The sequence below is a fragment of the Chelonia mydas genome, chromosome 13 (genome assembly GCF_015237465.2).
Source record: "Chelonia mydas isolate rCheMyd1 chromosome 13, rCheMyd1.pri.v2, whole genome shotgun sequence".
Lineage (NCBI taxonomy): Eukaryota > Metazoa > Chordata > Testudines > Cheloniidae > Chelonia > Chelonia mydas.
Genome location: NC_051253.2, coordinates 37,989,546 through 38,012,674, shown reverse-complemented (window position 1 = coordinate 38,012,674; position 23,129 = coordinate 37,989,546). Strand labels below are relative to the sequence as shown.

Sequence of the window (23,129 nt, the reverse complement as noted above, 5' to 3'; positions counted from 1 at the left end):
GCCCCAGCCCCCTAATCATTTTCTTTGCCCTCCGCTGGACTCTTGCCAATTTGTCCACATCCCTTCTGCAGTGGGGAGACCAAAACTGGATGCAATACTCCAGGTGTGGCCTCACCAATGCCGAATAGAGGGGAATAATCACTTCCTTCAATCTGCTGGCAATGCTCCTACTAATACAGCCCAATAAGACGTTGGCCATCTTGGCAATAAGGGCACATTGCTAACTCATATCCAGCTTCTCATCCACTGTAATCCCCAGGTCCGTTTCTGCAGAACTTCTGCTTAGCCATTCGGTCCCCAGCCTGTAGCGGTGCATGGGAATCTTCCTTCCGAAGTGCAGGACTCTGCACTTGTCATTGTTCAATGTCATCAGATTTCTTTTGGCCCAATCCTCCAATTTGTGTAGGTCACTCTAGATATCCCTATCCCTACTCTCCTGCGTATCTACCTCTCTCCCCAGCTTAGTGCCATCTGCAAACTTGCTGAGGGTGCAATTCATCCCATCATCCAGATCATTAATAAAGATGTTGAACAAAACAAGACCCAGGACCAACCCCTGGGGCACTCTGCTTGATACCGGCTGCCAACTAGAAATTGAGCCATTGATCACTACCCATTGAGCCCGACAATCTAGCCAGTTTTCTATGCACTTTTTAGTCTATTCATCCAATCCATACTTCTTTAACTTGCTCGCAAGAATACTATGGGTGACCGTATGAAAAGCTTTGCTAAAGTCAAGATATATCACATCCACCACTTTCCCCATATCCACAGAGCCAGTTATCTCATCATAGAAGGTAATCAGATTCGTCTGGCATGACTTCCCCTTTGTGAATCCTTGTTGACTGTTCCTGATCACCTTCCTCTCTGCCAAGTGCTTTAAAATGTATTCCTTGAGGACTTGCTCCATGATTTTGCCAGGAACTGAAGTGAGGCTGACTGGTCTGTAGTTCCCCAGGTTCTCTTCCTTAACTTTTTAAAATATGGGCACTATATTTGCCTTTTTCCAATCATCTGGGACCTCCCACAATCGCCATGAATTTTCAAAGATAATGGCCAATGGCTCTGCAATCACATCAGTCAACTCCCTCAGCACCCTTGGATGCATTAGATCCGGACCCATGGACTTTTGCATGTCCAGCATTTCTAAATAGTCCTTAACCTGTTCCTTCACCACTGAGGGCTGCTCACCTCCTTCCCACACTGTGTTGCCCAGTTCAGCAGTCTGGGAGCTGACCTTGTGTGTGAAGACCGAGGCAAAAAAAGCATTGAGTACTTCAGCTTTTTCCACATCATGTGTCACTAGGTTGCCTCCCCCATTCAGTAAGGGTCCCATACTTTCCCTGATGGTCTTCTTGTTGCTAAGATACCTGTAGAAACCCTTTTTGTTATCATTCACATGCCTTGCTAGCTGCAACTCCAGTTGTGCCTTGGCCTTCCTGATTACATCCCTGCATGCTTGAGCAATATTTTTATACTCCTCCCTAGTCATCTGTCAAAATTTCCACTCCTTGTAAGCTTTCTTTTTGAGTTTAAGTTCACTGAAGATTTCACTCTTAAGCCAAGCTGGTCACCTGCCATGTTTGCTGTTCTTTCTGCGCATCAGGATGGTTTGTTCCTGCGCCCTCAATAAGACTTCTTTAAAATACAGCCAGCTCTTCTGGACCCCCTTTCCCCTCATATTAACCTCCCAGGTGATCCTGCCTATCAGTTCCCTAAGGGAGTCAAAGTCTGCTTTTCTGAAGTCCAGGGTCTGTATTTTGCTACTCTCCTTTCTCCCTTTTGTAAGGATCCTGAACTCAATCATCTCATGGTCACCGCTACTTAGTTTGCAACCTACTTCTACTTCCCCTACCAATTCTTCCCTGTTTGTAAGCAGCAGGTCAAGAGGAGCACGGCCCCTAGTCGGTTCCTCGAGCACTTGTACCAGCAAGTTGTCCCCAACACTCTCCAAAAACTTTGTGGATTGTCTGTGCATTGCTGTATTGCTCTCCCAGCAATTACAAATATGAGGGTGCATTTACACTTTGTAAATCAAATGGGAAGCTCATTACCCAAAAACAGATCAAATTCACCCGCTCATCTCTTCAGGTAACTGCAGGTTTGGTCACAGAGAGACTCCAGTTTCTGCAGAAAGAGGAGAGACATGAACCTCAGCTGAAGAATGCAAGTCCAGGCAGCCAAACACTGAGACATAAGAGCTCATCGCTACAAGCTTGGGCAATCCTGTGATTACAGGTGAGCACCATTTTCCTGACTGTCTTTCTATTGCACCCTGCAGACAGGGGCATCAGTGTTTTTTGAGAATATTGGCAGGACAAGGTTTTAATGCACCAACTTCTCTTGGTGAGGGAGAGAAGCTTTTGAGCTACACAGAGATCATCCTGAGGTGAATATTGACAGTTTTAGCCTCACTTCAGACAGCTGTGCCAGTCAGTGTTCACAGCACCATTTAACAGGGATGGAGCTTGAGATCCATGTCTGGTGTAAGGCCTTCAGTTGGGGATCAGCCCCATGGACACAAATGGAGCTACATTGATTCACATCAACTGATGATCTGACTGTGTGTGTTCCAAATGGGTGATGAGTGGTGACAGAGTCTTACTAGCCCCGATCACACAGGCCAGATTGTTTCTAGACTCCAAGTTCAGAGACAGATTCCTCCCCATCCCAATACCATTTTGTTTCATATTATCATCCCACAGTCATTATGGAGGGCAGAGAGTCACTCCCCAGTTAGGGCTGCACATCAGCCCAGTTTTCTGTCTTACTAAGAGCCATCATCCAAAGAGCTGTATTTTATTACTGCTACATAGTGAACATCGGGAAACAGAAAAGGTGTTGCCAGTCCCTCAACACGTCACGGTCACCACCTCATGAATGAAGGAAGAATTTACTCCACTTCATAATTTATGGCATAAACTGATCTCTTTTGAGGGGGTGAAAAGTGTTCCTTTTCATCCCAGGATAGTGAAATACTGAATATATCAGGATATATGATTTGATTAATATAAGATAATTGTAGTAGAAGATTTAAGGACACCAGACTGCACTGAACATCTCAGTTCAAGATTTTCAGTACATGTATTTGTTGTTTTTGACCCCTAAAACATGGCATGATTCTAGCCATTGCCAGAAGTGAAATACAGCATTTATGCATCATTGTTAAGCTCCAGCATGTCACTAGATTAGACATGATAGTAGGTAAAGAAATTGTCTGATTTCTCCCATCGGTACTCAGCTACCAGAGAAATGGAATGGTCATTGCTGTGATATGGGAATGGGTGGTCTGCAAGACTACCAATGACCTGTTCTTGGAGAGAGACCCCCCGGCATTTAGCTCTGAAATCTACATTTAACCTTAAAACTTCAGGATGTAGCCAGGAGAGGAAGGGGAGTTTCTGAATATTTATGGAATTAATTCAAGATTTGATAAACTTTTAACTCTATGTTCTTCTGATTCAATTGCAGTGTTATTCTTCCTATGCTAAACCCATGGCAGACGCACATTAGAGAAACACTGTGTACATGCTACCTAAAATCGGTACACTGAGAGACCTAAACAAACTGCTCTCTCTTTGCTTCACAGCCCTTGATTCATCCAAATCCTGAGAAACAGAGAGGTCACAGGAGCCTTGTGCAAAGCAATCAGTAAATGTGACTTTTACAAAACCATGCAGAGACTCTGAGATACTAATGTAACCCTTCTGCCCATCAGAGTTGGCAGCAACAAGGGCGGGGTTCAGTATCTAGGGGTTCCATTCCGATAGCATAATGTGTCAAGGTTCCTTCCCCACTCTGAACTCTAGGGTACAGATGTGGGGACCCACATGAAAGACCCCCTAACCTTATTTCTGCCAGCTTAGGTTAAAACTTCCCAAGGCACAAAGTCTTTGCCCTTGGATTAGGTAAAATGCTGCCACCACCAAGTGTTTTAGATAAATAACAAGGAAAAGACCACCTGGAGTTCCTATTTCCCAAAAATATCCCCCCAAGCCTTCACACCCCCTTTCCTGGGTAGGCTTGTGAATAAACAAGATGAGCACAACCCCTTGGATTTTTAAGGCCCAAAAAAACCCAATCAGATTCTTAAAAATCAGAACTTTATTAGAAGAACAAGAAAAAAGATAAGAGAACAAATCTGTAAGATCAGAATGGAAGATAATCTTACAGGCAGTCAGATTCAAAACATAGAGAATCCCTCTAGGCAAAACCTTAAGTTACAAAAAGACACAAAAACAGGAATACACATTTCCTCTAGCACAGCAACTTTACAAGCCAAAAAAAAAGAAAAGAAAAGAAAGAAAGAAAACCTAACGCATTTTCTAGCTAGATTACTTACTAACTTTACAGGATTTGGAGAGCTTGCATCCTTGATCTGTTCCTGGCAAAGGTATCACACAGACAGAAAAAAAACTTTCCCCCTGCCCTCCAGATTTGAAAGTATCTAGTCCCCTCATTGGTCATTTTGGTTCAGGTACCAGCGAGGTTACATTAGCTTCTTAACCCATTACAGATGAAAGGATTTTGCCTCTGGCCAGGAGGGAGTTTATAGCACTGTATACAGAAAGGTGGTTACCCTTCCCTTTATATTTATGACACGCCCCCCCAAATCGCAGATCGGGTGAAACACTGGCTGTGATTTCTTCCTGGAGCTCTAGGAGAAAACAGAATTAATAAGACACATGCATCTCTAAATATACTACTAACTGTATAAAGACTAACAATATTTTCCACATCTCAAGGACAATTTTAACCAGTTGATTCTGGGAAACTTTCACAGGAGAGTGCATCAGCCACTTTGTTAGAAGCTCCTGAAATGTGTTGTATGTCGAAATCAAAATCTTGGAGAGCTAAACTCCACCGAATAATTTTTTTGTTATCTCCCTTCGTGGTATGAAGTCATTGTAGTGCAGCATGGTCGGTTTACAGGTGGAAACGCCGCCCCCAGACGTGTGGGTGTAGCTTTTCCAGAGCATAGACAATGGCAAAACATTCCTTTTCACTGATTGACCAGTGGCTTTCCCTCTCAGACAGCTTCTTGCTGAGAAACACAACAGGATGGAATTCTTAATCCGGCCCTTCCTACATTAAGACTGCTCCCACACCACGCTCGGAGGCATCTGTGGTTACTAGGAATGGTTTGTCAAAGTCTGGGACCCTTAGTACAGGTTCAGACATGAGGGTCGCTTTAAGCTGGTTAAAGGCCTTCTGACACTCTTCAGTCCGCTGAACTGCATTTGGCTATTTCATTTTGGTTAGGTCTGTCAGTGGGGCGGCGATTTGGCTGTATTGCAGTACAAATTGCCTGTAATATCCGGCCAAGCCTAAGAAGGATTGAACCTGTTTCTTTGACTTTGGGACAGGCCACTTTTGATAGCATTCACTTTGGCCAGTAGGGGCTTGATAGTTCCTTGACACATCTGGTGTCCAAGGTAAGTCACTCTGTTTAGGACTTAACAGTTAGTTATGCAGTCACCTACCTTGACGATGTGGCCATATTTTCAGATTCCTGGGCAGAACACCTGGAACATCTACAAAATCCCACTAGGAGACCATCTACAAGTTTTTGGAAGGTGGTGGGTGCATTCTGCAGCCAGAAAGGGAGCACATAAAATTCATACAGCCCTACATGTGTGATGAAGACTGACCTTTCCTTGGCGGATTCATCTAGCCGTACCTGCCAGTACCCCTTGGTTAAGTCCAAGGTAGGGATGAACTGGGCCCATCCCAGTTTCTCCAATAGTTCATCTGTTCATAGCATTGGATAGTTGTCTGGGTGAGTTACAGCATTTAGCTTACAGTAGTCCACGCAAAAACCTATCTCCCCATCTGATTTGGGAACTAGAACCACTGGAGATGCCCATGCACTGTCAGAAGGGCGGATTACACCCATCTGTAGCATATCTTGTATCTCCCGTTCTATAGCAGTTTTAGCTTGAGGAGACACCTGGTAAGGTTGGGCTCTAATTAGGTGAGCATTACCTGTGTCAATGAAGTGGTACGCCCGTTCAGTCAGTCCTGGGGTTGCTGAGAACATCGGCACGTAGCTAGTGCACAGCTCCTTGATCTGCTGTCGCTGTATATACCCAAGGGTCATGGAGAAGTTCACCTCTTCCACACCACCATCACTTTTCCCTTCGTAGTAGACACCTTCAGGCCAGTCAGCGTCATCTCCTCTGTGGGCTGTAAACTGACAAATCTTTAATTCTCTGGAATAAAAGGGCTTTAGAGAATTAATATGGTACACCTTAGGCTTTCGGTCTTAGGTGGGGAATGTGATGCGAATTAACAGTTCCGAGGCACTCTTGGACCGTGAATGGCCCTTCCCACGACGCTTCCATCCAATGGGCCTGGAGCTCCTTTGAGACCATGACGTGGTCCCCTATTTGAAGGACTGCTCTCTGGCATGTTTATCACACCAGGCTTTTTGCTGTTCTTGAGAATCCTTTAAGTTTTCTTTAGCAAGGGCTAAAGAGGTTTGGAGGGTGGTTTGTAGGTTGGTTACAAAGTCCAGAATGTTAGTTCCTGGAGAAGGTGTAAACACCTCCCATTGCTGCTTCACCAGCTGTAATGGCCCCTTAACCTCGCCGCCATATACAAGTTCAAATGGTGAAAACCCTAAACCGGGATGTGGTACAGCTCTGTCGGCAAAAAGCAACTGCTGCAACACTAGGTCCCAATCAATGGAGTGCTCATTTATGAATTTACGTATCATGGCCCCCAAAGTTCCATTAAACTTCTCCACCATGCCCTTTGTTTGATGATGGTAAAGGGTGGCATCCAAGTGATTCACCCCATGAGCCTCCCACAGGCTTTTCATGGTCTCTGCCAGGAAATTAGTCCCTGCATCTGTGAGGATGTCGGAGGGCCAACCTACCCTGGCAAAAATGTCTGCTAGTGCTTGGCACACACTTTTAGCCCTGGTGTTGCTTAGAGCTACTGCTTCCGGCCATCGGGTGGAAAAATCCATGAAAGTCAGTATGTACTGCTTTCCTCTGGGTGTCTTTTCGGAAAAGGACCCAGAATATCCACAGCTACTCGCTGAAATGGAACTTCAATGATGGGGAGTGGCTGGAGAGGGGCTTTGACCTGGTCTTGGGGTTTTCCCACTCTTTGGCACACCTCACAAGACTGGACATGGGTAGAAACATCCTTGCCCATTCCCTCTCAGTGGAATGACCCCCCCAAATGGTCTTTGGTCCTGTTCACCCCAGCATGGCCACTAGGATGATCGTGGCCTAAGCTCAAGAGCTTTACCCGGTACTTAGTTGGAACTACCAACTGTCTTTGAGGATGCCAGTCTTCCTGGTGTCCACCAGAAAGAGTTGCCTTGTATAAAAATCCTCTTTCTACAACAAACCTGTATTGATTAGAAGAGCTGAGAGGCGGTGGGTTGCTCCGTGCCGCCGTCCAAGCTCTCTGGAGGCTTTCATCTGCTTCCTGTTTGGTCTGGAACTGTTCCCTTGATGCTGGAGACATCAGTTCCTCATTGGATTGTGGACCTATGCTTGGTCCCTCTGGAAGCGATGCAGGCGATGGGGCTGTTTCCGTTGACTGTGAACCGCTCTCCGCTGGTGCACTATGTTTTTGTTCAGGCTCCGGCTGAGCCTTTTGTGTAGGGTTATCTGCTGCTGCCATTTCAGGTTTGGTGGGGCCCTCTGGTGTTGGGGTTGCAAGCACTGGATTCAGGGCTGGCAATGGTTCTGGTGCTGGTTGTTCCACCAGTTCCAGTTCTGGGACTGGCTCTGTCTGGGTCTCCATTTGTACTAAGAGAGACAGACCTTACAGAGATTTAACAATATGAAGGTCAGCCTTCATCACCCATGCAGTGATGTATGAATTTAATGTGCTCCCTTTCCGGCTGCGAAATGCACCTGCCACCTTCCAGAAACTTTTAGATGGTTGTCTAGCAGGATTGGGAGAATCTACAGTCACCTACCTTGATGATGTGGACATTTTTTCTGATTCCTGGGCAGAACACCTGGAGCATCTACAAAAAGTCTTCGAGTGCATAAGGGAGGCAGGACTAACTGTTAAGGCTAAAAATAGGCCTAAACAGAGTGACTTACCTTGGACACCAGGTGGGTCAAGTAACTATCAACCCCCTACAGGCCAAAGTGACTGCTATCCAAAAGTGGCCTGTCCCAAAGACAAAGAAACAGGTCCAATCGTTCTTAGGCTTGGCCGGATATTACAGGCGATTTTTACCGCAGTACAGCCAAATTGCCGCCCCACTGACAGATCTAACCAAAAAAAGCAGACAAATGCAGTTCAGTGGACTGAAGAGTGTCAGAAGGCCTTTAACCAGCTGTGAAAGGGTCAGGACAGATGGCTATAAAGAAGAGATTATCCCAGAGGGGTAGTACAACAAAGAAAGACAGAACAAACTTATATGGAACTCTTTGGATCAGGTCCTAAATTAGGTGCTTTCACTGTCCTTCTATTTGCTTCAGAAAATGTAGCCAAAACACAAACCCTTGGCTGATTTTTATCACATTGTAGGCAAGTTATCTTTCTACTAACCAATTCACTCATGCTTTATAGTACTAGTCCCCACAGTTAGGACACAGGGATTGTGTCATAGAAGTTTGATAACAAGTCGAGAGAAATCATCAAGACAGGATTTACTTTTTTGGTGAGCAGAAATTTACGCACACCAAGTATTTCAGTAAATATATTGGGCAGATTCCTCTGCTGGTGTAAATTGGTGCAGTTCCATTGACCTGAGAATCTGAATCATTGTATCTGTCCTGCCTTGAAGCTTCTGCCACAGAATTTATTCCTATGCATACTCAGAACAAAATGGGTGGAAAATGATAACATTCAGATTTGATTGTGCTTTGTATAGAATCATAGACCCATAGGCTTAAAAGGGACCACAAGGGTCATCTAGGCTAATCCCTGGCAAGATGCAGGATTTGGTGTGTCTATACCATCCAAGACAGGTGGCTATCCAGCCTCCTTTTGAAAACCTCCAGTGAAGGAGCTTCCACAACCTCCTTAGCCAGCCTGTTCCATTGTCCTATTGTTCTTACAGTTAGGAAGTTTTTCCTGATATTTAATCTACATCTGCTATGCTGTAGTTTGAGCCCATTGCCTCTTGTCCTGCCCTCTGTGGAAAAAGAGAGCAGACTTTCAAGTATTTGAAGATCGCTATCTTGCCCACCTTAATCTTGTCTTTTCTAAACTAAACATACCCATTTCCTTTAGCCTTTGCTCACATGGCTTGCATTCCATCCCGTTTTTGCTCACCTCTGGATCCAGTTTATGTAGCTGTAAGTCACTACACAAGGTACAAGACAGTATAGAATCAGGAAGTAACTAGATCTTGTCTAGCACTCTCTGTTAGCAGATCCAAAAACGCTTTACAAGAAGGCTGCTTTGTCTGAGCACACAGGGTCAAATCTTATTTCTGTCAATGGGAATTTTTATCAGTGAAGTGAATAGCTCAAGGATTAGAACTTGTTCCTAAAATGTTTCTGTTCTAGGGCAACTCAAAAAGCATGTTGGAAACAGCCAGTTTCCAAATTGCCACCATCAACACTAGTAATAATGCTCAGGGCTTGTCAAAAATGGACAGCTGTTTCTTCAAGGGAAATTTTGTAAAAAAAAAAAAAAACAAACCTAATCTGTTGAGGGTTTGCCTGTTTGCTTTGTTTTCTGTTTGTTTGTTTTTTTGTTGCCTAAATGCAGGATTCAATGCCTAGCTGTGAGAACCCAAGTTTAAAAGTGTTAGTCAATCATTTATAAGACATGACTAATATTTGTGCAGTGTCATCAGTATGGCTTTAGGGACTATTCCAAAGGCAAATGCTCTGTCCTGAAGAGTTTACAGTCCAAGTTAGGACATGATGAGAAATGGTATCCAGTATGGGCTGGATGAATGCACTATAAGGTGGGTAGAAAGTTGGCTAGATTGTCGGGCTCAACGGGTAGTGATCAATGGCTCCATGTCTAGTTGGCAGCCGGTGTCAAGTGGAGTGCCCCAGGGGTCGGTCCTGGGGCCGGTTTTGTTCAATATCTTCATAAATGATCTGGAGGATGGTGTGGATTGCACGCTCAGCAAATTTGCGGATGATACTAAACTGGGAGGAGTGGTAGATACGCTGGAGGGCAGGGATAGGATACAGAGAGACCTAGACAAATTGGAGGACTGGGCCAAAAGAAATCTGATGAGGTTCAATAAGGATAAGTGCAGGGTCCTGCACTTAGGATGGAAGAACCCAATGCACAGCTACAGACTAGGGACCGAATGGCTAGGCAGCAGTTCTGCGGAAAAGGACCTAGGGGTTACAGTGGACGAGAAGCTGGATATGAGTCAGCAGTGTGCCCTTGTTGCCAAGAAGGCCAATGGCATTTTGGGCTGTATAAGTAGGGGCATAGCTAGCAGATCGAGGGACGTGATCGTTCCCCTCTACTCGACATTGGTGAGGCCTCATCTGGAGTACTGTGTCCAGTTTTGGGCCCCACACTACAAGAAGGATGTGGATAAATTGGAGAGAGTCCAGCAAAGGGCAACAAAAATGATTAGGGGTCTGGAACACATGACTTATGAGGAGAGGCTGAGGGAACTGGGATTGTTTAGTCTGCAGAAGAGAAGAATGAGGGGGGATTTGATAGCTGCTTTCAACTACCTGAGAGGTGGTTCCAGAGAGGATGGTTCTAGACTATTCTCAGTGGTAGAAGAGGACAGGACAAGGAGTAATGGTCTCAAGTTGCAGTGGGGGAGGTTTAGGTTGGATATTAGGAAAAACTTTTTCACTAGGAGGGTGGTGAAACACTGGAATGCGTTACCTAGGGAGGTGGTAGAATCTCCTTCCTTAGAAGTTTTTAAGGTCAGGCTTGACAAAGCCCTGGCTGGGATGATTTGATTGGGGATTGGTCCTGCTTTGAGCAGGGGGTTGGACTAGATGACCTCCTGAGGTCCCTTCCAACCCTGATATTCTATGATTCTATGATTCAAACCAAATTTTTCATTTTTGTCTTGTAGATCTCATTTTCAAAACCTTTAACATAACAATGTAAAGACTAGATCAGACCAATAATCTAGCTTCTCCTCTCTCTGATATAGGTCAGTAGCAGATGAAGGTGTGAGAAAGTATGAAGTGGTTAATTATGAAACAACCTGCACATTGGGGGAATCTGATGCTAGCCTCCGTCAGTCAGAGGTTTATGTATCCTCTGAAGCAGAAAGGTTTCTTTACCTTCCAGGCTAGGATCACTTATGATCTGAACTATCAAGATTTATGTATATTACAAATTTCATGGGCTTTTATTGTCAGTTTCTTTTTTAATCCGTATTGGCCCCTTATTCATATGGCTGTCCAGTACTTTCTGAATCCCTCTAAACTCATTGGTATCTTATTGCAAGTAGTTCCAATAACTAATCTGAATTACTGATATTAATGTTAACAACACACTCTCTCTCTCTCTCTTCCCCCCCCCCAACTCCCCCATGACTATTTTAGTATTTACCCACAGTGGAATAGTCAGTGGGCCAGAGAGATAGAAAGAGAGTGAGAATAACTCTGTATGCCCATGGTTAGGGTGCACATCTCTGTGGTGAGAGACCATTGGTCCAGTGCCTCTGTTCTAATTATGTATCCAGAGGGCAACAGCATCCACAAGAGAGACTGGGGAAGACCCACATCAGAATATTCCATAGTCTGGTGGTTAGAGAATTTTCCTAAAAAGAGGGAGACAGCTGTTGGAATCCTTTCTCCCCTGTGCCCAAGGGTGGACTTTAACCTAGCTCTCCCACATCCCAGGTCAATGCCCTGACCACTGGGCTAAAAGTTATAAAACGGTTTGGCAGGTTTAGATTTTTATTGGTAAATGTCAGTAAACATCAATTTCACTACACACACACGAACTAATGAACACATTTTTCCATTCATGGTCATCAAAATGTGCAGGGAGGCAAAGTAAGAAAAACGCGGCTTAAGAATTTATTAGAGTTTCATTTGAGGATATTTACTTTGATTATTTTGACATGATGTTGACAATTTGTGTGTTATCGGTTATAAAGCTTCAACTTTTTTGAATCTCAAAATCTACTCTCATTTAGTAATTATTGTCTGACCCCCCAACCACTGCCTGACCCCATAATTACCTGTGAAAATTTAAATAAAAATAAAAATGGTAAAAAATGCTTAAAAGTAAACATTGATGTTGGCAGTCAAAATTATAAAATATAAAAAGTGAATTCTGCCAAGCCTAGCTATAAGGTGAGTGGGGCATATCCCCTACCCCCAGACCTGGATTTTGAATGGGACCCAATCCAGTTAGCAGCCACTGAGCCCACCTACCAGATCAGCTCCCACATGCAACTGAGTCAGCAGAATGCCTGACTGTCCCTGGGTCACGAATCGCTCTGAGGCTTAGGTGGGAGATGTGGATGTCAGCATGAGGCAGCAGCGCCCATGCCCGGAGGCAGGAGCACAGGTGCCTACATAAGTTTTACTCTGAAAAACATAGGAGCCAACTGCCTTTCAGAGCCTACAAGGTTTGGCAGGAGTTTGGTGGATTGCTTAGGAGCTAAAACAGGGATTTACACAGATTTAATTTCACAGATCCCACACAGGTGACTAGCTGTCATATATTCTTTATGGTGATGTGCTCTATAGATCGCCCTAAAATGGATCTCTCTCTCTCTCTCTCTCTCTTAGATCTTACTATGTTCTGGCATTTCCATTTAGTTTAGTGATGTCTGTTAACATCCATCTTTCTATCCTGACAGCTCACAGTTTTCCTGATTTTAGGAATATGAAAAATCAAACCACAGTAACAGAGTTTATTCTCTTGGGACTGTCAAGCAACCCACACCTCCAGATTTTCCTGTTTAGGTAAATAAATAAAAAGACCACAATCACCCTGATAGGGAATATGGTGATCATGCTAGTGATAAACATTGATTCTCGCCTTCACACCCCTATGTACTTTTTCCTATTCCATTTATCCTTTGTTGATCTCTGCTATTCCTCAGCCACGGTGCCTAACATGTTGAAGAACTCCCTCTCGAGGCACAAAACAATTTCCTTCAATGGCTGCATTGCTCAGATGTTCTTCTTCATTCTGTTAGCTGCGACTGAAGTTTTCACTCTCAGCAATGGCTTATGACCGATACGCTGCTATATGTGACCCTCTGCATTATGTGGAGACCATGAACAGAGAGGTCTGCAGGATGCTGGTAGCTGGCTCCTGGGGGATCAGTTTTTTTCTACTCTCTGTTAAATACTCTTTCAGTATTAAAGTTACACTTCTGTGGGCCCAATGAAATTGGCCATTTCAGCTGTGAGCTCCCTCCACTACTAGTCCTGTCCTGCACTGAAGCACTTCCAGTCAGATGCTGATTCTTTCTTCCACAATGCTATTAGGACTGAGCTCCTTCCTCCTTACCATGGGCTCCTACTTCGCATCATCACCACCATCCTGCGGATACGCTCCACAGAGGGCCGGCGTAAAGCCTTCTCCACCTACAGCTCCCAGCTCATCGTGGTGGGTTTGTGCTATGGGGCTGGGGTGTGTAGATACCTGCGACCCAGTTCACTCTCATCAGTGGTTCTAGACAGACTGTTCTCCATCCAGTACAGCATCTTAACACCCGTGTTAAACCCCCTCATCTACAGCCTGAAAAACAAGGAGGTAAAGACAGCTCTGAGGAAAACAATGGGAAAGAGCCCATAGGTTTGGAGGTGATGTAAAAAACTTTAGATTCTGTGTTTAATAAAGCCGATAATAAATATTGGCAACTGAGTGAAAACATGAGAATAATCTTTCTTCTTATCCCACCCACCCGGTCCTACCTCATGTATTGGAAAGGCCTTGAATTAATGACTGATCATTTAGATGTTCACCCTTGTGCAAAGTAAGCATAAAATGTAATCATAAACATATGTAAAATGCTATCACATCAGGAGCCAGATCCCCACGGGGTGTAAATCAACTGTAGCTCCATTAGAGTCAATAGGCCAGATCCCCAGCTGGTTTAAATCATCATATCTCCATTTGAGTTCATGGACGAGGGCTAGATCCACAAAGGGACTTTTGTGTTGTGATGCTCAGCGTCACAATACCCAACTTTTAGGTGCCTAGAAAATCACCGGAACAACAGTGGGATCTACAAATCTGGGTTAGTCATCTAGGTTCCCTATACAAAGAATGGGGAGAGATAGGCACCTGAGAATGGGACCCACAAAAGCCAGTGTGCTTATTCATTTGTTGGCCTCCCTCAATCTCCCCTGTTGGAGCTGATCCACTTTGGATAAAGGCAATAAAAAGTCATTGGCTCAGAAACAGAAAAAGCAGTAGTCACTCTAGCCTGGTGGGTAGAGCACTCACCTATATGGTAGGGCACTCAGGGTCTAGTCTGCCTGATCCAATGAAAAATTTGTTATTTATAGGCAGTGGAACATCTTCAAGAGAAGATATTGAGTGAGCCCCACATCTGAATAGTCCATAGCCCTGTTGCAAGGGCGTTCTCCTGAGAGGTAGAAGACCCCTGGTCAAATAATTTCTTCCCCTTCAGGAAGAGGGGGAAACTGAGCATGGGCCTCTCACATCCCAGGTGAGTGCTCTAACCAGTGGGCTAAAAGTTATAAGGTGGGCACCACCTCCTCCTCCAGCTGGATTTTTGGAATGGAGCCTGATACAGTAGGCATGCTCAGAGTGTGCCTTCCTGATAGGATCCCATAGGCAAGATAGGTAAGTAAACACTTGGCTTCCCCCTTTCTCAGATAGTGCTAAGGATTAGGCAGGAGAGATGCGTCCAGACACCTAGAGCAGGGCAGCAGCACACGTGCCTGGAGGCAGAAACTTAGGCCTCGAGGGAACTTTTACAGTGGAAATGTCGATGCTGACCAAGTTAAGGCATCAACAGGGTCAGGCAGCAGCCAAGTGGGGTTTTGTGGATCACAATGGTACCTAACACCAGGATTTAGGCACCCAAATCTGACATTTAGGTGCCTATGTACTTTTGTGGAACTGGACCAAGACCCCCAGTTGGTGTCAATTGCTATAGCTCCATTGAAGTCAATGAGACCAGATCCCCAGCATCTGTAAGTAAGGTATAACTCCATTTAAGTCAATAGAGGTTTACTAATTTAAGATAGCTGAATCTCTATCCCAGCCATTATCCCGCTAATATATTGTATCTGAGAATTACCTCCCTCCATTGATTTTCCATTCCACTTTTAGCATCTTATACTTCACTTTGCATGGGTGTGAAAGATCAGACAAGCTATAAGGCAATAGAGTATCAGGTCCATAATATTTAATGAACTGCAGAGAAGTTAGCTACTCAGATCTGGAGTCTCAGAAGAGCCTAAAGTACTTAGGCATCCATCTCCATTGAAACTGTATGGGAGCTTTGCACCTAACTCTCTCAGGCTCCTTTGAAAATCCCCACCTGACTGTTTAAATACTTTGAGCCAGATTATCAGATTACTAATACCATACAAAAATAATACTAATACTGAGGGAGTCAACAGGCATGTGGACAAGTGTTTGTTTGTTGAACCACTCAAAGAATTCTAATAAATGGATGAGGCATGATTTCCCTTAACATAAGCCATGTTGACAGTTCCCCAACATATCATGTTCATCTATGTGTGTGATAAATCTGTTTTTTACTATAGTTTCAACCAATTTGCCTGGTACTGAAGTTAAGCTTACCAGCCATTAATTGCCAGGTTAGCCTGTAGAGTCTTTTTTTAAAATCAGCATTACATTAGCTACCCTCCAGTCATCTGGTACAGAGGCTGATTTAAGCAATAGTTTACATACCACCATTAGTAGTTCTGCAATTTCATATTTGAGTTCCTTCAGAACTCTTGGGTGAATACCATCTGGTCCTGGTGACTCATTACTGTTTAATTTAACAATTTGCTCCAGAGCCTCCTCAAAAATATGGCTCAGGTCTGAGAACCTCCTTCACATCCTCTACTATAAAATCCAATACAAAGAATTCCTTTAGCTTCTTCACAATGGTCCTGTCTTCCTTGAGTGCTCCATTAATACTTCAATCATCCAGTGGCACCAGTGATTGTTTGGCAGGCTTCCTGCTTCTGATGTACTTATAAAAAAATTGCTTTAGTTTGTGTGTCTTTTTCTAGCTGCTCTTCACATTCTTTTTTGGCCTGCCTAATTATGCTTTTACACTTGACTTGCCATAATTTATGTTCCTTTCAACTTTCCTCAGTCAGATTTGACCTCCAATTTTTAAAGAATGTCTTCTTGCCTCAAACCACCCTTTTTCTCTGTTTTTTAGCCATGGTGGCATTTTTGTACTCTTGGTGTTATTATTTATTTAGTGTATACGTTTAGTTTGAATCTCTACTACAGTGTTTTTAAAAGTTTCCACACAGCTTGCAGGCATTTCACTTTTGTGACAGTTCCTTTCAATTTCTGTTTAACTAGCTTCGTCATTTTTGTGCAGTTCCCTTTTTGGAAGTTAAATGCTTCTTTGATTGGTTTCTTTAGCATTCTTCACGCCCCCCAAGGATGCTATATTAATTACTTTATGGTCATTATTACAGAGTAGTTCAGTTATATTCACCTCTTGGACCAGATCCTGTGTGCCAGTTGGTACTAAATCAGGAATTGCCTCTTTCATTGAGAGTTCCAGGACTAGCTGCTCCAAGAATAAGACATTAATGGTGTCTAGAGATTTTATCTCTTCATTCTGTCTTGAGGTGGTGACATGTACCTGATTAATACGGGTATAGCTAAAATCCCCCATAATTGTTGAATTTTCTATTCTCTCTAATTCCCTGAGCACTTCACAATCACTGTCACCATCCTACTGCTATTCTCTTATTATTCTAGCACGGAATTTCTAACCATAGAGATTCTATGGTACAGTTTGAGACATTTAATCCTTTCAATTGTAGTGCTACTCACCCACCAGCATGACCTACTCTGCCATTCGTATACATTTTGTAATCTGCTATTACTATAAAAACATAAGAACAGCCATACTGGGTCAGACCAAAGTTGCATCTAGGCCAGTATCCTGTTGTCTGGCAGTGGCCAATGCCAGATGTTTCAGAGGGAATGAACAAAACAGCTAATTATCAAGTGATCCATCCCCTGTCACAAATTACCAGCTTCTTGCAAACGGAGGCTAGGGAAATCATCCCTGCCCATCCTGGCTAAGAGCCACTGATCCTCCATTAATTTATCTATTTCTTTTTTTTAAAATCCTGTTCCATTGATTATCATCATTCCACCAAGTTTCTGTGATGCCTGTTATATCAATATTCTCATTTAATACCAGTACTCAAGTTCACTCATCTTAGTATTTAGACTTCTAGAATTTGTATACAAGCACTTATCAAATTTGTCAATATTTAGTTTTCTGCCATTGTGTGGTGTTTTTGAAAGGCACTTTTTTTGTTTCACTGTTTCTTTTCAATTCCTGCCTGTACTTTATCAACTTTCTAATCTTTCCTGTTTACTAGGATATAGAGAATCCCATTTCATAAATCCTCTGCTAAGGAATGTCTACGCAAATTGTATGCATCTCTGCACCTGTCGTCTTTCCTCCAGCCCTTAATTTAAATACTCCTCTATGAACTTTTTAATTTGACATGCCAGCCATCTGGTTCCATTTTGGATTAGGTGGAGCCCATCCTTCGTGTATAGGCTCTTCCTTCCCAGAAGGTTCCCCAGTTTCTAAGGTTGCTAAAATCCTTAACATTCTGACTAGGTGAAAATCACAAGTGGTCTAAACTGAAGCCAACTGAAGTCAATGGAAGCCTTTCCCCTGACTATTACAGGCTATGTATCAATCCTGCATTGAGGGATGTGATTTCTACACACAGGTTTGTATGGGGCTTATTATTAATTATTACTATAATTTATTTGTTATTTATTTCTTGTTTTTTTATGTTAGATAAGTTCTATTCTTGATTATAAAAAACCACAAATGAACAAAAAAATCCTCCGAGACAAAGACATAGTCCTGAAATCATAAACATCATCCTCTATTTTATTATTACAAACACCAAGTGGGCTTGACAAACACTTAGGAATTCATGCAGTGGAGGATGTCTGTTAGGATATAGATATTCAGGCCAGTCTGTAAAGGCATATACTCTAAGCATTTAGGTGTATTCTTATCACTTAGCTAGTTATAGAGGTATAAAAGAAAGAATCAAAATCAGAATCAAAGTCTGCCGGTGTAAGGGCCTTCTCTTACTGTGACAGTCCAAGGCCCTGTGCTTAGGCTAAGGCCTTTGGCTAAGCAGCAGAGGCAGCCATAAGCTGAGAAGCGAACGGTCACATCCTCACATTCGAACCTAGTCACACTGAAATAAGGTACTATTGGGCTGTTAGGAATACAATCCTGTCCTGATAATGCCTGTCATAAATATAAAGGGAAGGGTAAACACCTTTAAATCCCTCCTGGCCAGAGGAAAAAACCCTTTCACCTGTAAAGGGTTAAGAAGCTAAGACAACCTCGCTGGCACCTGACCAAAATGACCAATGAGGCGACAAGATACTTTCAAAGCCGGAGGGAGGGGAACAAAGGGTTCTCTCTGTCTGTGTGTGTGTTGGTTTTTGCCAGTTCTGGGACTGGCTCTGTCTGGGTCTCTGGGACTGGATCCGCTTCTGCTGTTGCAGACGTTGGCATGGGGTCCGGGTCCATCACCTCTGACCTGATCCTGGTAGAAGTTTCTGAAACAGAGCTAGGTATGACAGCTTGCTTAGCCTGTCTGCGGTTGACCATTCCCACCCTCTTGGCTAGCTTCGCATGATTGGCCAAGTCTTCCCCCAACAGCATGGGGATGGGATAATCATCATAGACTGCAAAAGTCCACATTCCTGACCAGCCCTTGTACTGGACAGGCATCTTGGCTATAGGCAAATTGAAAGAGTTGGACTTGAAGGGTTGAATTGTCACTTGGATCTCTGGGTAGATTAAATTGGGGTCCACTAAGGAAGCATGGATAGCCGACACTTGTGCTCCGGTGTCCCTCCACGCGGTGACCTTCTTCCCGCCCACACTCACAGTTTCCCTCTGCTCCGAGGGTATCTGGGAGGTATCTGGGCCTGAGGACCTCTGGTGTGATTCCGCTACAATGAACCGTAATCTGTTGGGGTTCTTGGGGCAGTTGGCCTTCACATGCCCCGGCTCGTTACATTTAAAACATCGTCCAGCTGATGGGTCACTGGGGCGAGGTGGGTTGCTGGAGAATGGTGTGGCAGGACGATAAGGTGTCTGGAGTATTCCTTGGTGTGTAGTTGGGGCCTTGGGATTCCCCCGTTAGTAGGGTGTGGTCTGAGGGTGTCCCTTCGGGTATCTGCTCCAACTGTGACCAGGGTTGTTTCTCTCTCCTCCCTCCACCCATTTTGTTCCAGCTTGCCCCTCCTCTCTGGCGGTCTGGGACTGCTTGTATCGATCAGCGTAAGAAGCAAGACTTTCTGCTGAGTCCATTTCCTTATCCCATAAACACTGTTTTATTTCCTCCTTGGACATATTCAGGAATTGCTCCTGAGCTATCAAATCACACATTCCATCAAAGCTAGTGACACCCCTTCCTTGGACCCATTTATCTAACAGATCCTTCACCTGGTTTAGATAAGCCTCATTACTTAGTCCAGGCCCTCTCTTAAGGGTTTGAAATTTTACTCTGTACATTTCAGATGTAATTTGAAATTGCTTTAAAACCAAATCCTTGAACTTATTATAGTCAGAAGCCTCATCAATAGGCATCTTATTGAATATGTCCAGAGCTCTTTCAGTTAATTTTGCGACGTCATCTTGTGAGCTTCAGGAATTTTATGGAGAGTGCACAGTCTCTCAAAGGTGAGAAAATATTCAGCAATATCACTGGATTCATCATACTGTGGACATAGTCGCTCCCATTTGTGGATTGTGAGGGAAGGATGGTTAGGGTTATCCAGTAGATTTCACTCAGCCTTTGCCTTCTTCATCTCCAGTGCATGCTTCCTCTCTTTTTCCTTTTCCTCCATTTCTTTTTCCCTTGCCTCCATAGCTTTCCTGTGGGCAGTCTCTTGGGCTTTTTCCTTTTCTTCCATTTCTTTTTCCTTTTTCACCATAGCTCTCCTGTGGGCAGCCTCTTTGGCTGTTTCTGCCTTGGGCTCTGTCATGTTTGCCTCTCTGTTTTTAACTAACTTTACACCCGAGAGTTAGAAATAAAACAAACAAACAAAAAAACTTGGCTTGTCAAAAAAAAAATATATATAGGTTGTGCTGTAACTGGATACCTATGTTCTCTGATAGTGATTGTCAGTCTACAGAAAAATCCTTTAAAAAAAACCTAACACCTTTGTCTCCAGGCAAATAGACAGAAAAAACCTCTAGTTACTCTTAGCTAAAAAAAAAAAAAACCTCTTCAGGTCTGTGAAGACTTGTGAATTTCTCTGCAGGAGGTTAACTACCCCTGCCTTTAGGTAGAGAAAACTCCAGGTCACAAAAGACAATTCCCTTTTGTCTCTGCTCTGGCCCCAAAGCAGAGACAAAAAAACTCTAACTGCTTTCAGCTAAAAACCTGCTTTCCAGCAGCCCAAAGGAAAAAAATTTCCTTTTTAAAATCTGTGCTTCTGGTTCAAAAAATCTCAAATTGATCTCAAAATCATTTCAAGTTAATCCCACCGCTCTGCCACCATGACAAGGTTCCTTCCCCACTCTGAACTCTAGGGTACAGATGTGGGGACCTGCATGAAAACCCCCCTAAGCTTATTCTTACCATCTTAGGTTAAAACTTCCCCAAGGTACAAACTATTTTACCTTTTGTCCCTGGACTTTATTGCTGCCACCACCAAGCGTCTAACAAATATAACAGGGAAAGAGCCCACTTGGAAATGTCTTTCCCCCCAAAATCCCCCAAGCCCTACACCCCCTTTCCTGGGGAAGGCTTGATAAAAATCCTCACCAATTTGCATAGGTGAACACAGACCCAAACCCTTGGATCTTAAGAACAAGGAAAAAGCAATCAGGTTCTTAAAAGAAGAATTTTCATAGAAGGAAAAGTAAAAGAAATCACCTCTGTAAAATCAGGATGGTAAATACCTTACAGGGTAATCAGATTCAAAACATAGAGAATCCCTCTAGGCAAAACCTTAAGTTACAAAAAGACACAAAAACAGGAATATACGTTCCATTCAGCACAACTTATTTTCTCAGCCATTTAAACAAAACAGAATCTAACACATATCTAACTAGATTACTTATTAACACTTTACAGGAGTTCTGACCTGCATTCCTGCTCTGGTCCCGGCAAAAACCACACACACACAGACAGAGAGAACCCTTTGTTCCTCCCCGTCCAGCTTTGAAAGTATCTTGTCTCCTCAGGGGGGAGGGATAACTCTGTGGTTTGAGCATTGGCCTGCTAAACCCAGGGTTGTGAGTTCAATCCTTGAAGGGGCCATTTAGGGATCTGGGGCAAAAATTGGGGATTGGTCCTGCTTTGAGTAGGGGGTTGGACTAGATGACGTCCTGAGGTCCCTTTCAACCCAGATATTCTATGATTCTCATTGGTCATTTTGGTCAGGTGCCAGTGAGGTTGTCTTAGCTTCTTAACCATTTACAGGTGAAAGGGTTTTTTTCTCTGGCCAGGAGGGATTTAAAGGTGTTTACCCTTCCCTTTATATTTATGACAATGCCTATTACCTCCAAAGAAAGGGAAGTGCCTAGAAGATGTAAAAGGAAACTTAGTTTGATAGCATCCTGTCTGGCAAGAACTCACTTATCAATAGCTGGGATGTGAAATCCTCATTTGTGTGTTTGTTCTATCACTGTAGTCCCCATTTCCCTATTGTTTGTCTGTATAATTTCTGTCTGGTTCTGTGATTGTTTCTGTCTGCTGTATAATTAATTTTGCTGGGTGTAAACTAATTAAGGTGGTGGGATATAATTGGTTACATAATCATGTTACAATATGTTAGGATTGGTTACTTAAATTTCAGTAAAATGATTGGTTAAGGTATAGCTAAGCCGAACTCAAGTTTTACTATATAGTCTGCAGTCAATCAGGAAGGGAAGGGAAGGGAAACTGGAATCATGTTTTGCTAAGGGGGGAATGGGAACAGGAACACAGGTACGGCTCTGTGGTGTCAGAGCTGGGAAGGGGGACACTAAGGAAGGAAACTGGAATCATGCTTGCCTGAAGTTCACCCCAATAAACATCAAATTGTTTGCACCTTTGGACTTCGGGTATTGTTGCTCTCTGTTCATGCGAGAAGGACCAGGGAAGTAAGCGGGTGAAGGAATTAGCCCTTAACATCTTGGTGCCAGTGACTTGGATGCATCACATCAGATAGGTGAGTGGAAGCCTGTAAGTCCCCCTCCCCAACAGTCTGCACAGCTGGTTGGAGGGGGTATAGTGAACTCTCGTGATGGTAGTTGCGGGTTCTGGCAAGCCAGGGTAAAGGATTTTTTGGATAAATGGATAAGGAAGTACTAGGGCCCATACCAGGTGCAGGGGTCAACCTGGGATGAGATTAAAAAGGAAATGGAGGCAATGTTAGGGGATCCAGAGGGATGGGGGGTGGCTAAGGAGCCCACCATCCTTGGTATATGGGTAGTGGAAGAAGGTCCATGCCCATGGGGACTGGATGCCTTCCAGGGAAAGGAGGCACTTCAGTCTGCTTGTGAGAGGTTTGAAGTAAGGGCAGCATTATGGGAAGCTGCCAGTAATCTTTCAAGTTTGGTGCTGCTTCAGCATGGGCTGCTGAAGGGTTGTAAAATAGTTAGGGGTGGTTAAAGATGATTTGGCACAACAGGGTTTAAAGTCAAAAGCAGAGTTAACAGACGACCTTTAGAGACTGGAGCTGGGACTTGGTCCTGGGGGAGTGGAGAGAAAGAAGGGGAAGGGGAAAAAAAGTTTCAAAGTGCAAAATGGCAGGGTTTGCAGAAGCAGGTAACAACCCCTACTCTTCTCCCAGAGCCAGAATGAGAACCTGGGGATAAGGGTTCCCTACTGTTTCAACCCAGGGAGCCTACTCTTGGCTCAGAGCTAGCTATGTCCTTTTCTTCTTTTCCTTCTTCTTTTTCTCGGTTTACTTAATTTGCTGCTGGTAGCCTATACTTTAAACTGATCTGACAGGCTTTTCACCTCTTTCCCCTGCCTTTCCACACTTTTTTGTTTTTCTGAAGT

At 43.7% G+C, this 23,129-nt stretch overlaps 1 pseudogene; it reads left to right on the top strand.

Annotated features, from left to right (window-relative positions):
* The first annotated feature begins 12,408 nt into the window (after window positions 1–12,408).
* On the top strand, window positions 12,409–13,689 carry LOC102938700 (annotated as a pseudogene).
* Window positions 13,690–23,129: the final 9,440 nt, after the last annotated feature.